Raw genomic sequence first — 14,657 nt, forward strand, 5'->3', positions numbered from 1 at the left:
TGCGAGGAGCTTTGTGAGTCGAGAGCGATGGGTCTTCCCCGAGAATACCTCGGTGCCGGCTGGAGTTCGATCAACACTCGATCTCGTTCAGTCTCACTCGCAAGGTCCCATCTGGGTCGCCAAAACTGTTACCGAAATCCAGAATAAAACTCCTTAACAGCAATGAGAAGTTAAGAAGCAGGCACTTCTTTATTGCAGCGCTGGGCACACGGGGGATCGCTCCACCTAGCGTGCGCACCCATTTGATCAACAGCACGGGTTAAATACACATTAATTATACATATTCATTAAATTCCAAGAAATAATATGCATAAACATAAATTTTCTGAGAAACCATTACATCATTTCCCCAGCCACTCGCGCATGCCCAGTCTTTTGAGTCGAGGGTCTTCTGGTGGTCTTGGTGGTCGTCAAAACGCCCCCTCCTCGAATTCGCTGGTCAAACTCCTCCTTGAAATCTCCATATATGGTCTTGAGAACAGGTCGCGATGCTCCTTGATTTTCCTGGCTCCAAAGTGATGGCTCAGGGCCTATTTCTGCAGGTGGTGTTTGGGGGTGTTTGGGACTTACCATTGTATTAAAGATATGCTAGGCTAGCTTCTAACAAATGCATATTATAATATCTCTAGGGTCCCACTCCCTTTAGGAACAAACGAATTTTATGAAGATTTAACCTATGTGACTACAGTTCTACAGTTAGCAAGAATCACCTCATATTGATATTTAATTTTCAACGTTTATGTCATGTAACAATAAGACTGATTTTTGCTCTTATGAAAATGTTTTGATTCACATCTTCTTTGATATTTGATAATACTTTATTTTGGAATGTATTATTTATGTATCTCTTCTAACATTTCAGTTCTACACATACAGGCAAATTCTATTCAGTTAACTAGAACTACACTATCAAAACATAGTATCAACAGCTTCAACAGTAACAAAGAAACTGCCTTTATACACTCCAATTTAAGCAGGAAAAGAAAAGGGCTAGTAGTCAGGGTTTTGACTCAATAGGATCAGAGTTTGCAGATAAAAATACCTTGCTCTCAACCGCTGTCCTAGAGATAGACTATCCATTAGCCAACATCCCAATCAATTGGCCATGAATAGAACAGCTACATCCAAAATAAGAAAATTCCCCCAACACAAAGAAACTAAAGTAGTTTATCAGTTATTTTGAGTGTTTTCCTTCTACATATGACAGATCATACTGATTTTGTAAGTTATCAACAAATTATTCCCATGACTGGGTGTCATAGTTTAGCCCTAATTGAGACCAGACTACACAGTGTCTCTCTCACTCCCCCCACCCTCCAGTGGGACAGAAAGGAGAACTAGTAAACAAAATACAGCAAAAACACATGGGTTGAGATGAAACAAAACATAAATTTAAGAGAGATAACAGAAGAAAACAAAACAGAGATGGAAAACAAATACAGTACAATGGTTCACAACAAATCTTAACACCCAGTTTCTTCCCACATAGCAGGAGGCTCTGCTTAGCACTCTCCTCACTTCTATACTGAGCATGATGTCAGATAGTATGGAATAGCCCTTTGGCTCATTTGGGTAAATTAACTCCAGCTGTTAGCTAATTAGTAACCTATCCCAGCTGGGTGCCCAAGCCACAGGTGCCACCAGCTCCAGTTCCTCTCCCAGCTCAGGTGAATATTAACTCTATCCTAGCCAGAACCAGGACACTTGGAAAGGAAAAAAGAAACAAACAGGTTAAAACACTTACTGCTGTTACATTATAGAAAAAGGTATAAAGATACTTAAGAATAGTACAGTCTTGGGTTGAAAACCAGCCTCTCAAATGTCTTCCTTCTTAAAATTTTGGATCTCTATATCAGACCACGTAACCCCAAATGGATAAAAGCAGCAGTCATGTGATAGGGATGGGCCTCTTGCTATGGTGAAGCTAGAGATCTCATCTTCTACCATAGTGACCAAGGAGTACTCTTAGACTTTGTAATTTGAAATACAAGCAAACAGCATGGGTTTCCCCCCCGCTCTAGATTACACAAGAGGTGGAGCTGTCAGTATGTGTGAAGCACACGTGACAACAGCTTAATCTAGTAGGGAAGACTGCAGAACAAGGAGGAAGCCCAAAGCAAACCTTGCAGCACAAAAAGGAAGTCAACTGTGTAAGATATGCATATGCAATCAAGTATCTGCACACTAAACAACATGAATAACTCACCATGGTTGGCATATTTACTTAATCCATCTAGGGAACACTTCTTGGGGGAAAAAAGTGCCAAACAGCTTGGAGTTTTGATATTCCTCATCGATCCACACAAACTGCCCCAAGCCACAGACTTTATGTGGGAGGACACAAATTCACTATTTATACATAAGAAGCATTTTCCAAGTATGACTTTCCAAAAGAATGTAAAACTTGCTTTTCTGGTTCCTTCCTGTAGAAATTGGAGGAAAAGAGCAATTCTCTCATACTTCAATCTTCTCAGTGGTAGGAAGGCAGAAGTTATCAATACAGAGACTTTCTTGCAGAATTCACAGACTTTGTTTCAATAAGAGAAGGCGGGCTCTCCTACGTCTTCTTTCCCCCAGAGTTATTTAGAATCATAGAATCATAGAGAATTTCCTCCCCTCACTCCCTATGAACTAGACAACTCATTTGATTGATGCATCTGTAATAGACAATAAAAGTGTGTCCTACTTTAAGCTAATTTATTTTTAAAATGCACTCAATCTGTACTGGTATCTCTATTTACAGTACTCCACTAATTGACACAAATTTATAGGGCCTATAACATGTATTTTAAACTATCTTCTTGCAGGACAGGAATTCAAACTAAATGCAAAGAAAGAAAAAATATTATTTCACCTCCCATTTCCATGGCATCATTAATTAAAAATAGGTAAATAAGTAAAACTGTATAACACCATCATTGACAAAAAAAAACCAACATCTTGTAGAGACACAGTCCTGTTAAAATAAAATAAAATTAATAAGTCAATCAGTAATGATATGTGTTTTTATCCAACACTATCAAGTACCCACCTAACCCAAAATCTCTCCCTTTCCACACAATTCTCCAGTCAGTAATCAAAGGAGAGACACAAAACCTTGACTTCTCACCAGGCTACAAGGGAAAGAAAGAGTACTTTGATTTTGTACATGGGACAAGTGTCATTGGTATACCTACCACAGAAACAGCAGGCTACTGAACTAAGAGTTGTCTTCTGTTGTCCAGATAACTCAAGTGTTCTTTTACAATATTTTTATTTAGACAACAATAATGACTCAACATCATATACAAATAATATGTACTTCTGTACTGTTAACAACAAGCAGAATAACAAGGAGAGGACACCTAGTGGTGATCTGTGATGATTAGGGTTGGTAACATGAAAGCAACAGATGGAATTGTTAATAGATGATCTGATTCGGCAAAGCTCTTACACACTTACTTAATTTTTAAGCACTTTAGTGAGACTTAGCATTTCAAACAAGCTTGTATTTATGAGCTTTTCTGGATCAGCATTACTGTGATTATTAGAAATAAACCAGTAAAAAGTAGAATAAGACACTTCTGTGTGATATGCAGAGGGCAAACTTTGGCCCGTTTAGGGGCCTGGCTCACAGAGTCCCTTGAGAGGCAGTTCTGAAGGGCAGAGGAGTCCAGGAAGGCTAGACAATCTTCAAAAAGGAAATATTAAAGCCGCAGGAGCAGGCCATCCCTATGTGCCAAAAGACAAGCCAGCAGGGAACAAGACTGGCCTGGCTGAACAGAGAGCTTTGGCTGGAACTCAGAGGAAAAAAAAAAAAAAGAGAGTTTATGACCTTTGGAAGAAGGGGCAGGTAACTCAGGAGGATTACAAAGATGTCGTGAGGTTATGCAGAGAGAAAATTAGAAGGGCCAAAGCACAATTAGAACTTAATCTGGCTACTGCCATAAAAGAAAACAAAAAAGGTTTCTATAAATACATTAACAACAAAAAGAGGACTAAGGAGAATCTCCATCCTTTATTGGATGCAGAGGGAAACATAGTGACAAAAGATGAGAAAAAAGGCTGAGGTACTTAATGCCTTCTTTGCCTCAGTCTTTAATAGTAAGACCAATTGTTCTCAGGGTACCCAGCCCCCTGAGCTGGAGGACAGAGACGGAGAGCAGAATGAAGCCCCCATAATCCAAGGGGAAATGGTTAGTGACCTGCTACACCACTTAGACACACACAAGTCTATGGGGCCATATGGGATCCACTCAAGGGTACTGAGGGAGCCGGCAGAAGTGGTCACCAAGCCACTTCCCATCATTTATCAGCAGTCCTGGCTAACAGGGTAGGTCCCTGGAAACATTCAAGGTCAGGTTGGATGGGGCTCTGAGCAAGTAGAGGGGCAGAATCACCTCCCTCCACATGCTGGCCACACTTCTTTTTATGTAGTCCAGGATACAGTTGGCTTTTTGGACTGCAAGCACACATTACAGGCTCATGTCCAGCTTTTCATCCACCAATACCCCCAAATCCTTCTCCATAGGGTTGCTTTCAATCCTTTCATCCCCTAGCCTATATTCATACCAGGTGTTGCCCTGATCGAGGTGCAGGACCTTGTACTTGGCCTTGTTGAACCTCATGAGGTTCACAGGAGCCCACTTCTCAAGCTTGTCCAGGTCCCTCTGAATGGCATCCCATCCCACAGGCATGTCAACTGCACGACTCAGCTCGGCGTCATCAAGTTCTGGGAATATATTTCACTAAACGCTTGAGCTTTAGCAATAGCTAGAATGGCCCGTGTTGGGCCCAGCCCTGTTCAACATCTTTGTCGGCGACATGGACAGTGGGATAGAGTGCACCCTCAGCAAGTTTGCTGACAACACCAAGCTCTGTGGTGCCATCGACACGCTGGATGCCATCCAGAGGGACCTTGACAGGCTGGAGAGGTGGGCCCGTGCCAACCTCATGAAGTTCAACCAGGCCAAGTGCAAGGTCCTGCACCTGGGTCATGGCAATCCCAGGCACAAATACAGGCTGGGCGGGGAATGGATTGAGAGCAGCCCTGAGGAGAAGGACTTGGGAGTGCTGGCGGACGAGAAGCTCAGCATGAGCAGGCAATGCGCCCTTGCGGCCCAGAAGGCCAACTGCATCCTGGGCTGCATCAAGAGGAGTGTGGCCAGCAGGTTGAGGGAGGTGATTCTCCCCCTCTACTCTGCCCTGGTGAGACCCCACCTGGAGTACTGTGTCCAGTTCTGGAGCCCCCAACATAAGAAGGACATGGACCAGTTGGAGAGGGTCCAGAGGAGGGCCACAAAGATGATCAGAGGGCTGGAGCACCTCTCCTATGAGGACAGGCTGAGAGAGTTGGGGCTGTTCAGCCTGGAGAAGAGAAGGCTCCAGGGAGACCTGATAGCGGTCTTCCAGTACCTCAAGGGGGCCTACAAGAAAGATGGGGAGAGGCTGTTCAGTAGGGCCTGTTGCGATAGGACAAGGAGTAATGGTTTTAAAATAGAGGGGGGTAGATTTAGACTAGATATTCGGAAAAAATTTTTTACAATGCGAGTTGTAGAACACTGGAACAGGTTGCCCAGAAAGGTGGTGGAAGCCCCATCCCTGGAAACATTCAAGGCCAGGCTGGATGGGGCTCTGAGCAACCTGATCTAGTCGAGGATGTCCCTGCTCCTTGCAGGGGGGTTGGACTAGATGACCTTTGAAGGTCCCTTCCAACCCTAACCATTCTATGATTCTATGATTCTATGATATCAATGCTTCTGTAGGTTCATGAGCCTTCAAAAGTTTTGCAAATTGAAAAGCAGATTTCAATACAAGGTAAATCAAAATAAGACATGGCTGCAATTTACAATTATTACATATTTTGCTAGATAATTTTTTGCAAAACATACCCTTTTTTGCACATCTTGCAATAATCATTCAGTCACTTCAAAAATTTTTTCTAATTCTAAATAATCCGTTATCTCAGAATACGAAAGACTTGGGGTACAGTTTTAGAAGTACCACTTTTATTTATTCATACATCTACTAGATCATGTCCTGTGATTAGAATAGCCTTAAGCAAAGCTATTAAAGTCTGCTTTTTAAGCAGCTTTTGGAAAATATTGTCCAGCTGGTTTGGACCACATATTCTGTGGTCACTTATAGTCCCACTTAGTGCTCAATTCAACTATTTTTTATTTAGGATACCTGATTTATTTTTGATAACAGATGAGAGGGGAGAAAAAAACTTATTAATTTCTCTGCTTAGTAGGGCATTATAGTGGCAAGCTATTAACTCAAGCTGCCAGAAAATAATGTCATTGAACACATTTCAGAAGGTTATCTCTCTGTAAAACACAGAGACCAAAGTATAGCTTTATAGTAAAACTGCAAGATATGCTTAATCGTTTGCCTTAGTTAAATTGAGTACAAAACTGCAGTGTTCTATTTCTGTGTCAAAAATATAGTTACACTGCATTCCACAAAGACAAAAAGAAGTAGAATTTACAAAATACAATAATAAAAGATAATGACCTATTTCAGGAGGGTTTTGAGAAACAACTGTAAATTTATTAGACTTTGATAGTTAGCATCATCCAGCATCATGCCATTTTAAATATAATCTGACATTATTTGCGAGATGGCTTTGTGTTTAGGTTTCAATTAAACCGGAAAGTGAACATAATACTTGAAAAGGGAGATAACCAGCACAAAAAGCACCAGAATTGGTACCAAATAATCCTTCAATATTCATTTAATTAAATAGATCTTTATTAAAATAGGTGAATAAATTTATGCAAATCTATTTCAACAGTGTTTCTGTGAAAATGTTTTATAAAATAATTCTTATTACACTTGCTGCAAGAAAGGTTTAGAAAACAGCAATTATTTTTCTTATGTTTTTAGCACTTCCTTTTAAAATATATTATATTTAGAATTACAGAAATGGGGACAGGCAGTAAACTAAATGACTGAATCATGGTGCTATGTGCCAAAGCATTAAACACTTCCTAGCTATGAGCATGCCGAATTAGGGAAAGCCATAATGTCCTAGAAACGTCACCATGCCAAATTGGCAGGCAGCATAAGGTCATATCTGGAAATACTGGAGTTGACAGTTTAAAAGGAAATTACTCAAAATTTAAACTACCCATTTTTTATTAAGAATGTCATCATTCAATATATTCAGCCTACATACAGCCTTCAAACAATAAGCGCTCTAGGAAATCTACTCAATTATAAATGGTTTAATTTTCTCCTGAAAAAGAAAAATATGAACACGTATTTTAAGTTCTCTATGATTACAGGTGTATTAGCTCCATAAGTCTAAGTGCTAATCACCAAACTCAAATGTGGATTTAGGTGGTTGCTAAAATTTCTAATATTCTCAAAAGGGGCTCATCCATGTTCATTGTGCTGATGGTCTGAAACATATTTTTGGTCTCTATGGTTAGCAGACAGAAGATGGTTGCTTATTTGTGCTTTTCTCCAACAAAGTTTTTCTACTAGCACCTGTATGTAATTATACTAATTGGGAAGTAAAAACACTCTATTCCATTCTGCTTTGTATGTAGCTCTTTGGAGAGACCTGAATAGTTTTTTTGTAGGAATAAGATCTTACTGAATGATGTTATAACCGTATCAATCTTACCTCTTCCCACTGGTGTATGTATCTAATCAGTCTTGAAAGGCGTAATAAACGTAACAGGCTGAGGATTTTTGTAAATCTCACAATACGAAGTGCTCTTGCTGTCTTGTAAACCTCCGAATCCATTCCTTTTTCTACAATAAGAAAGATATAATCCACTGGTATTGATGAGATAAAGTTAAGCACAAACAAGCTTTTTAAGTAATTCATCTTAATAATTTTAGGGTCCAGTATTATTTCAGAGCTGTCTTCATTTACAGTCCCAGTTCTAAAATTCATTATCAAGTCCAACAGAAAAACAGTGTCTGATGCCACATTGAAAATAATCCATGGTGGTGGTGGTTGCTCTGTGAAGAATGTGATTCTGACTGGTATAATGACAAGGTTTCCAACCATCATTATAAGCATGATTAAGTCCCAGTAAAACCTAAAAAAGGGAAGAAACAGAACAGTTGATGTACTGTGGTTTCTATCATGCCATTTCTTCACCTCAAGTACATTTTGGTTCTATACAAATTAATTATAGTACTGAAACTCAGTGTCAATTTTGCCCAAAATTAGGTTACTAACTATAATATACTTTTATAGAGAGATACAACATAAATGAGGAAGCTTAAACATTTTGTTAATGCTAAGGGATGTTACTAACAGAGTACCAAAACTTGTACGGCCCATGGACTATTATCCACTGCTGCTGTTTCACGTGGGCACCAGTGAATCAGCCAGGAGTAGCATGAGGAGTATCAAGGACTACAGGGCCATGGGAACAACAGTTAAGGTCTCTGGAGCAGAGGTGGTCTTTTCATCTATCCTCCCGGTCAAAGGGAAAGGGCCTGAAAGAGAGAGTCAAATCTGGCAAGTCAACAAATGGCTACAGGAATGGTGCCACAGCCAGGGCTTTGGCTACTTAGACCATGGGACTCACTTTGAGAAGCCTGGTCTACTAGGGGCATATGGGGTACGCCTAACTGAGAAGGGGAAGAGCGTCTTTGGACAAAGGCTTGCCAGGTTCATCAAGAGGGCTTTAAACTAGTGTTGCTGGGGAAGGAGGAGCACAATCCAGCCCACCACTGTCAGTATGGCACTAGTGCCAGCAACAGGTGCCCAGAACCTGGGGAAGGATCGCAGGAAAGTACGAGAGAACCTAGAAGGCAGCTCAAGGGAATTCCTGTTGCTCCAGCCAGCAAGTTGGCTTCATCAGGGGCCAAGCTTAAGTGCCTCTATGCTAACGCATGTAGAATGGGGAATAAAGAAGAGTTAGAGAGGGCTACGATATAGTTGGCATCACAGAGATGTGGTGGGATGACTCCTATGACTGGAGCATTGGCATGGAGGGATATAAGCTCTTTAGGAAGGACAGGCAGGGGAGACGAGGAGGGGGTGTCGCTCTCTATGTCAGCAACCGGCTTGAGTGCATGGAGCTCCACCTCCGGATGGAGGAGGAGCTGACAGAGAGCTTATGGGTCAGGATTAGAGGAAGGGCAGGAACAGGGGGCATTACAGTGGGGGTGTGCTACAGGCCACCTGGCCAGGAGGACAGAGTGGACAAGGCCCTCTACAGGCAGATAGGAGCAGTCTCATGATCACAAGCCCTGGTCCTCATGGGGGACTTGAACCACCCTGACATCTGTTGGAGGGACAACACAGCAGGGCACAGGCAGTCCAGGAGGTTCCTGGAATGCGTGGATGACAACTTCCTCCTGCATGTGATAGAGGAGCCAACGAGGAGGGGTGTCATGCTTGACCTTGTTCTCACCAACAAGGAGGGGCTGGTGGGGAAGGTGGAGCTCAAGGGCAGCCTTGGCTGCAGTGATCATGAGATGGTGGAGTTCAAGATCCTCAGGGCAGTGAAGAGGGTGCACAGCAAGCTCTCTGCCCTGAACCTCAGGAGAGCAGACATTGGCCTCTTCAGGGATCTGATGGGCAGAGTACCATGGGATACAGCCCTTGAGGGAAGTGTGGGCCCAAGGAAGTTGGTTAATATTCAAGGATCACCTCCTCCAAGCTCAAGAGCATTGCATCCCAAGGAATAGGAAGTCAGGAAAAAATTCCAGGAGGCCTGCATGGATGAACAAGGAGCATCTGGACCAACTGAAAAACAAAAAGGAAGCCTACAGAGGGTGGAAACTAGGACAGGTAGCCTAGGAGGAATACAGAGAGGTTGTCCGAGTAGCCAGGGATTAGATAAGGAAGGCTAAAGCCCTGACAGAATTGAATCTGGCTGGGGATGTCAAGGGCAACAAGAAAAGCTTCTTCAGGTACGTCAGGGATAAAAGGAAGACCAAGGAGAATGTAGGCACTCTCTGGAAGGAAACATGTGGCCTGTTTACCTGGGACATGGAGAAGGGTGAGGTACTCAATGACTTTTTTGTCTCAGTGTTCACCAGCAAGGACTCTAGCCATATCGCTCAAGTCGCAGAAGGCAAAGGCAGGGCCTGAGAGAATGAAGAACTGCTCACTGTAGCAGAAGAGCAGGTTCGGGACCATCTAAGGAACCTGAAGGTGCACAAGTCCATGGCACCTGATGAGATTCATCCGTGGGTCCTGAGGGAACTGGCGGATGAAGTTGCCAAGCCACTGTCCATCATATTTGAGAAGTTGTGGCAGTCCAGTACGATTCCCGCTGACTGGAAAAGGGGAAACATAACCCTATTTTTTAAAAAGAGAAGATAGGAAGGAAGACCCAGGGAACTACAGGCTGGTAAGTCTCACCTCTGTGTCTGTCAAGGTCATGGAGCAGATTCTCCTGGAAACCATGCTAAGGCACATGGAATACAAGGAGGAGACTGGTAACAGCCAGCACGACTTCAGCAAGGGCAAATCATGCCTGACCAATTTGGTGGCCTTCTATGATGGGGGGACAGCATCGGTGGACAAGGGACGAGCAACGGACATCATCTACCTGGACTTGTGCAAAGCATTTGACATTGTCCCGCACAACATCCTTCTCTCTAAACTGGAGAGACATGGGTTTGACGGACGGACCACTCAGTGGATAAGGAATTGGCAGAATGGCCACACTCAGAGAGTGGTGGTCAACGGCTCAATGTCCAAGTGGAGACCGGTGACGACTGGCATTCTTCAGGGGTGGGTATTGGGTCCAGCCTTGTTTAACATCTTTGTCGGCAACATGGACAATGGGATAGAGTGCACCCTCAGTAAGATAACCGATGAAACCAAGCTGTGTGATGCAGTTGACACACTGGAGGGAACGGGTGCCATCCAGAGGGACCTTGACAGGCTGGAGAGGTGGGCCCATGCAAACCTCATGAAGTTCAACCAGGCCAAGTGCAAGGTCCTGCACCTAGGTTGGGGCAATCCCACACACAAATACAGGCTGGGCGGGGAATGGGTCGATAGCAACCCTGAGAAGGACTTGGGAGTGCTGGTGGATAAGAAGCTCAACATGAGACAGCAATGCGCCCTTGCAGCCCAGAAGGCCAACCACATCCTGGGCTGCTGTGTGAGGGATTTCAGTGATGGTCAGTGTAGGGCCACTGTGGGAAATTACAAGCTGCACACAGCTGTGAGAATGCGACCTTGGAGAGGGGAGCTAGGAGGGTTGTTATCTCAGAGAGGGGAACTAGGAGGGTTGTTATGGAGCAGGATGTTGCTGCTATCTGGGAACCGCTGTTAGCCAGCAGGGCACGTACTTGGCAGGCCTTGCTGCATGTGCTGGCCACCCGTGCATCAACACCTGGTCAGTACTCTTCCACTGAATCTGCTGAGGGTATAAACAGAGGTGGCTCAGAGCAGAGGTTGAGAGAAAGGACCCAGAGCACACTCTATGAACAACAGGGGACGCCCTGAAGGTGCTGCGCCTACCTCCCTCCTCTGCTCTGACCCTGCTGATCATCATCCTCCTGCTCGGAGGTGTCTCGGGCGTAGTTGGGTTGGTAAGACTCTCACAAAGTTACGCTGGTAACTGCTTATGCTAGGAACTGTAACTGCTAATGCTGGTAACTGCTTATGCAAGGCTATAATAGAGCAATAAATACTGTTGTGCTTTTAAATATCCTATGCTGGGTCAACTTTGTGCATAGGAATCCTACGAACCAGTTACAGCTGCATCAAAAGAAGCGTGGCCAGCAGGTTGAGGGAGGTTGCTGGCTCTCTTGCCAGCAAACCAACCCAGGACGCACCGGAGCCCCGCCCCGGGGAAAGCAGGGCATCACACGGGTACCGTCAAGCTAAGCCTTCAATTTAATGCTGTGCAACACAGGGTTAAATACCCGTACACCCGCTACACACGCGAACGCACCCACCCCCTGTGCCCATGGATCTATCCCTGCCTGCCACGCACCTGCCCCTGCGCCCATGGACTTATCCGTGCCCACCACGTACGTGGACGCACCTGCCCCCTGCACTCATGGACTTATCCGTGCCTACCACGTACATGGACGCACCTGCCCCCTGCACTTGTGGACTCATCCGCGTCCAGTGCGTGAATCGCCACGGACCGCCCCTCCTGCATACATGCAGCCCTGCTAACGTTACCCCACAGAGGTGATTCTCCCCCTCTACTCTGCCCTGGTGAGACCCCACACGGAGTATTGTGCCCAGTTCTAGAGCCCCCAACATAAGAAGGACATAGACCAGTTGGAGAAGGTCCAGAGGAGGGCCACGAAGATGATAAAAGGGCTGGAGCACCTCTCCTATGAGGACATGCTGAGAGAGGTGAGGCTGTTCAGCCTGGAGAAGATGAGGCTCCAGGGAGACCTTATGGCAGTCTTCCAGTACCTCAAGGGGGCCTTTCCTGTAGGAAAGACAAGGAGAAACTCTTCAGCAGGGCCTGTTGTGACAGGACTAGGGGTAATGGTTTTAAAATAGAAGGAGATAGATTCAAATTAGACATAAGGAAAAAATTTTTTACAATGAGGGTTGTAGAACACTGGAACAGGTTGCCCAGAGAGGTGGTGGATGCCCCATCCCTGGAAACGTTCAAGGCTAGGCTGGATGAGGCTCTGAGCAACCTGATCTAGTCGGGGATGTCCCTGCTCCTTGCAGGGGGGTTGGACTAGATGACCTTTGAAGGTCCTTTCCAACCCTAAGGATTCTGTGATTCTATGTTTCTATGATTCTAATACAAGGAGCACCAACAAAGAAGGACATACACAAGGACATGGAGAAACTACAGCTGAACAAGTGGCATTCCCCAAGTGACTGAGCCCAGACCCACTGATTGGACAAGCCAGCAAGGGGCGGAGCCTGCACCCAGCAGCACAGGTGATTTAAACATGCTAAAACAGGCAGCACAGCTAATTGCAACTGGTGAGCATGTGTTTTTCCTAGTGGGGAGATACACAGTAAAGCACAGTAAAGTGAAGTGTCTTTTTTTTTTTTTTTTTTTTAGGAGTTTCTAGTACCTAGTGGAATCAATACAGACAGAGCTCTTGTTAGAGCACATGACTACCCATGTTTCTGGCTGTGGGATGTGTGCAGGGATGTTCCTGGAGGTGGAGGATGATAGCAAGCAAGCCTATGGGTGGTGTGACCAGGTGGATGAATTGCTCTGCCTGGTGGCCAAGCTACAGGAGGAGGTGGATAGAGTGAAGATCACCTGAGGAGGAGGTCAACTAATGGAGCTATGCTCTGCCATCTCTGTTGCACACAAGCCAACTCAGAATGGCCACTGCTGAGGTAGGTCCAGGATCTGTTTTGTACCAGGAGGAAAGCAGCATTACAAGGAATAGGGAGGGGTTGAAGCAAGTTACTGCATGGAGCTGTAAGAGAAACCCTTTCTTACCCTCTCGGATACCCAGAGCCTCATACCTGTTCTGTAAAGGTATAGTAGACAAAGGACGTGATGAGACAGAAGAGGAGGAACTTGTGCAAGTACTCTCATCAAGGTTAGATCAACCAACACCTCGCAACAAGACCTGCATTAAGACCAGTGCTGGGAAGAAACAGTGGTATGTTATGGTCATAGTGTGCGGCAGGTACATCCACCCTAAGCTAGGAAGCTTCTAGAATCATGTGGCTGTTGTAAAGTGGAGTCTTTAGCCAATGAGAACTGATTTGACTATATATGACCACAGATCTGACTAGGGTATAAATGGAGCCTGCTGGAGAGTGAGCTTGAGCCAGTCCTCCTTGGAGCAGCAGGTCTGCAGTTGAGGACTTTCCCCTTAAGTTGGGATGCTGCCTAAGGAAATTCCTTGAGCTTGAGAGCACTCCCTTTGTTAGGTGAGTGATTGCGCATTTTGGGTCATTGGAATTTCTGAGTGCAGTATTGATTCCTGAGTGACATTTGGAAACTGTGGATTGCTAATGATATTAGAGTCTTAAAGCAATTTTGGTTAAAAGTAGAGCTAAGTTTGAATCTATTGTCGGTTTGTTAGAAATAAATCCTGTTTGAGTTTATCACCTCATCTAATCTATTTTTTGTGAGTTTCTATGACACATAAGGAGATTCCCTCCTTAGCAGAACAGAGGCACCCATTTGCAGACCAGACTCTCTTTTTGAGGGAAGTTTGCTGCCTCCCTGGGGTCTAAATCGGGGATGTTACCAGATGACTGACAAGCTTAGTACAGTCTTTGGATTATTACCCACTCCTGCTCTTTCATGTGGGTGAAAGACATCTAATGATGGTCTAACAAGAAGTCCAAGGTTGATCAAAAGAGATTTCAGGGCACTGGGAAGGATGCTAAAAGAATCAGAAGCACAGGTAGTGTTTTTCTCAATCCTCTCAGTAGTGGGAAAAGACTTCAGAAGAAACAGGTGTGCCCAAGACATCAATACCTGGCTCCAGGACTGGTGCCTCTGCCAGAACCTTTTTTTTTTTTTTTTTTTTTTTTTAATAACCATGGAAGTCTTTGAAACACAAAGTATGCTGAGGCCTGATGGCATCCACCTGTCCCGATGGGGGAAATGCATCTTTGCTCATAAGCTGTCAGGACTGATTGAGAGGGCTTTAAACTAGAATTGGTGGAGGAAGGGAATGCTATCAGGAGAGCTGAAGGTAAACCAAGGGTTGGCATGGCATCCCCTAAGGGCAGCAATGCTAATGGCAGCATTTGCACTGCTCCAGGGAGCACTGAGGGCTTA

The sequence above is a fragment of the Chlamydotis macqueenii genome, chromosome W (genome assembly GCF_036417535.1).
Source record: "Chlamydotis macqueenii isolate bChlMac1 chromosome W, bChlMac1.mat, whole genome shotgun sequence".
Lineage (NCBI taxonomy): Eukaryota > Metazoa > Chordata > Aves > Otidiformes > Otididae > Chlamydotis > Chlamydotis macqueenii.